Source organism: Chiloscyllium plagiosum, unplaced genomic scaffold, assembly GCF_037043375.1.
Source record: "Chiloscyllium plagiosum isolate Xiang-an unplaced genomic scaffold, Cpla_swu_hap1 HiC_scaffold_35, whole genome shotgun sequence".
Lineage (NCBI taxonomy): Eukaryota > Metazoa > Chordata > Chondrichthyes > Orectolobiformes > Hemiscylliidae > Chiloscyllium > Chiloscyllium plagiosum.
In genome coordinates this window covers 31,328,543-31,332,262 of record NW_028270173.1, presented here as the reverse complement: position 1 = coordinate 31,332,262, position 3,720 = coordinate 31,328,543, and the positions used below count along the sequence as shown (strand labels likewise).

The 3,720-nt window shown below is 48.5% G+C and overlaps 1 non-coding gene across 1 annotated transcript; it reads left to right on the top strand.

The window, feature by feature from the left end:
* Positions 1-1,546: 1,546 nt before the first annotated feature.
* On the top strand, positions 1,547-1,710 carry LOC122541676 (U1 spliceosomal RNA). The gene has a single exon (XR_006309648.2). It is a non-coding gene; the product is annotated as a U1 spliceosomal RNA (small nuclear RNA).
* The last annotated feature ends 2,010 nt before the right edge of the window (positions 1,711-3,720 follow it).

Genomic DNA, 3,720 nt, shown 5'->3' with positions numbered 1-3,720 from the left:
TTGCGAGGAGGCAACTTCACCATCTCCGAGGTTAAGGAGGTGGTGGGCGGGCGCCTCCTCGTTACTGACGTCATGTACAGGAATGCTCCCCTGAGACTGATTAATGTGTACGCCCCAGTGGGTAAGAGTGAACGGTTGGCTGTCCTGCAGCAGCTTCCACTGTTGCTGGCTACGTCCAGGCCGGTCATTCTGGCCGGAGACTTCAACTGTATCATTGATGCAGATGGACGATCCGGCGGGGGGGACAGTAAACTGGACACCACGTCCAAAGCCCTGTTGCCTCATTTTCCGCCTCGGAACATTTCAACCCCAGGACATCAATGTGGACTTCACCAGTTTCCTCATTTCCCCTCCCCCCACCTCACCCCAGTTCCAACCTTCCCGCTGCTGAGCCACAGTACTTGGAAATGACCCAGATAACACGATCAATGAAGCAACTCAGGTCAGAGGGGTCCCTCACACACTCCAGAGAGAACATCAGCACCAAGAATCAGAAACCTTGGGAGCAGGATGAACAGCCTGACCTTCAGTTTGACCCGCTATAATCGGGGTCGTACAAACCTCTCTATCACCCTCTGAAAATGCAATCTTGCACAAACAAAAGTTTGTTTGTTGATTAGAGTAAAACTCCAATGTTTATTAATAAAAGCAAATTACTGCGGATGCTGGAATATGAAACCAAAAGAGAAAATGCTGGAAAATCTCAGCAGGTCTGGCAGCATCTGTAAGGAGAGAAAAAAGCTGATGTTTCGAGTCTAACTGACCCTTTGTCAAAGCTAAAAAAAAGGGAGAAATAGGATGGTATTTATACTAGGCTGAGAGAAGGTATTTATACTAGGCTGGAAGTAAGCAAGTAAATCAGAGACATATAAAAATCATATTTACATTTGAATGACGGGCCTGTTTCTTTAACACCAGAGGGTGTTGAATGTACATCCAGAAAAGGTGGTGCTCTCAGTTTAATGTCACATCCAAACAACGTTGAGAAATATTTCCTTGTACCTGGAATCCTTGATCTTAACCGTGAGGTCTCCTGAAGGAATTGAATTGCGTGGTGGGACACAGAGGGTGGGAGATTGCAAAGCTGCACTTTCACAAAAGAAGATTTGTTCAATTTGTAGGGATTAGGAGAAAGGGATTTCAAAATATCTTTCAAGTTTCACCAGCAAAGCTTAAAAATTGCTTTTATTCGCGTTCACCTTACATTCTAAACAGTGTTTGATAACAGAGTGGTTCAGGTGTGTGAGACATTTCTGGGGCTTTGTTTTGGTGAAGGAGGAGACAGTGTGAAGGGGGCGGGGCAGAGGCGGAGCATTTCCGTTTGAGGAAGAAATGCAAATTAGCGCAGCTTGTCAGGGCGCCCAGTGAGTGCAGTATTCAGTGAAACATGAGCCTTTCCGGGTGTTCTTTGATCCAGGTGAGAAATTGCGCTGTTGTGCAGACAGAGAACCTCAGGCAGGTGAATTTTCGATTTTGGAAAATGCAGTCAGTGTGAGTGTAAGAGCTGTGGGCTGTTGTTGGGTTTGAGCGTGTGATAGTATTAAGCATACTTACCTGGCAGGGGAGATACCATGATCACCAAGGTGGTTCTCCCAGGACGAGGCTATCCCATTGCACTTCGGGTGTGCTGACGCCTGCGATGTCCCCAAATGCGGGATACTCGACTGCAAAATTTGTGGTAGTGGGGGACTGCGTTCGCGCTCTCCCCTGGTTTACAAACTAAAAGCAGATCATTCAACAGAGGGCGCTCACTCTCTGCTTCATACAGCTTCCTATATACCGAGCATCTATCTTCAATTCAGTTTCACCTCAGTCGACAGATAATGCTGCACCTCTTACACCATCCTCTCTTATGTTCAGCTCTGTCCACTTATTCTTCTAATCATACAAGTTTACAGTTTTGGAGGCAGGCTGTTTGGCCCAAACAATTTATCGGAGAGATTATAAAAATTGCCAGCATCAATGTGCGTAGCATCAAATCAGCTACGTGATGTGTTTCTACGATGGCCTTCTTGGCCAACGTTAAAGCCGACGTCCTGTTTCTGCAGGAGTGTGGGATACTGCACCTCAGCAACTACAGGAGATGGTCAAGCTTGTGAGCCCATGGGCCGTCAGTTTGGTCGGGAGGCAACGAGAACCGCGCCTCCGGCCTGGGTATCCTGTTGCGAGGTGGCAACTTCACCATCTCTGAGGTTAAGGAGGTGGTGGGTGGGCACCTCCTCGTCACTGACGTCATGTACAGGAATGCTCCCCTGAGACTGATTAATGTGTACGCCCCAGTGGGTAAGAGTGAACGGTTGGCCGTCCTGCAGCTGCTTCCACTGTTGCTGGCTACGTCCAGGCCGGTCATTGATGCAGATGGACGATCCAGTGGGGGGACAGTAAACTGGACACTACGTCCAGAGCCCTGATGGACACGGTAAAAGATGCCAAGCTGCACAACGTCTTCAGCACCCCTGCAGACCGAGCGCAACGTAGATATCCGCTCAAGGATAGATTACCTGTTTGTGTCCCGAACGCTCTCGGTCAGATCCACCGACGTCAAGCCGGTGTTCTTCTCTGACCACTGCCTCCTGCTGGCCGACTGTCACCTACAGGACAAGCAGCGGGCTGGTACGGGAACGTGGAAGCTGAACACAAAGCTGTTGACCCCAGGAAACATTGAGGAGCTCAAGAGATACTACGCAGGTTGGAGAACTGTGAAGCCCCTCTTTGAGTCCCGAGCGGACTGGTGGGAAACAGTAAAAGGGAACATCAATAGGTTCTTCATCCTCAAAGGTGTTCAGGAGGCGAGAGAGAGGCGGGGAAAACTGTCCCAGCTCCAGGAAAGTATGCAGAACCTGCTCCTGCTGCAGACAATGGGGGTGGATGTCACGGAGGAGCTCAAAGGTACCAGAAATTCCCTCACCTGCCTCCTTCAGCATTCTGGGAGAGATCCCATCAGGGCCGAGGGACTTGTCCACCTTAATGCTTTTTAAAATACCCAACCTGTCTCGGTGTGCGTCCCGGGGAACAGACCGTCGAACACGGGGTTGCTCCAGATGAACATGACAGAGGTCTACAAAGTTATTAAATTTTGGGGTATAGAATGAATTGTCACAGTGTTTCTCCCAGGGCGGAAATGTCAATTGCCAGGGGCCATATACATTGTACTGAGTCCACACTATATTGGGTTTTGGAATTGGAACGTTACGTGGAGGCCTATGCCCAGGTCTGGTCTCCCGATTACAGGAAAGACATTGTTAAGCTGGAAAGCGTTCAACAGAATGTTTCCAGTAATGGAGGGTTTGAGTGATAAGGAGAGGCTGGATAGGCTGGGACTTCTTTCACTGGAGCGTAGAAGGTTCAGAGGTGACCTTACAGAGTTTATAAAATAATGAGGGGTATAGATAAGTGTCTTTTCCCGAGGGTGGGGGATTTCAAGATGAGGGGGCATATTTTCAAGGTGAGAGGAGAAAGATTTTACAAAAGACAATGAAGGCTTTTTTTTAACACAGAGAACAGTTCGGGCGTGGGAAGAACTGTCAGAGGAAATGGTGGATGCGGCTACCTTTACAATGTTTAAAAGATATTTGGATAAGTTCATGAATAAGAAATGTTTGGAGGGATATGGGCCAGGAGCAGGCAGTTGGGACTAGTTTAGTTTGGGATCAGGGTCGGCATGGACTGGTTGGACCGAAGGATCTGTTTCCATGTTGTATGACTGGTATGACTCATGTA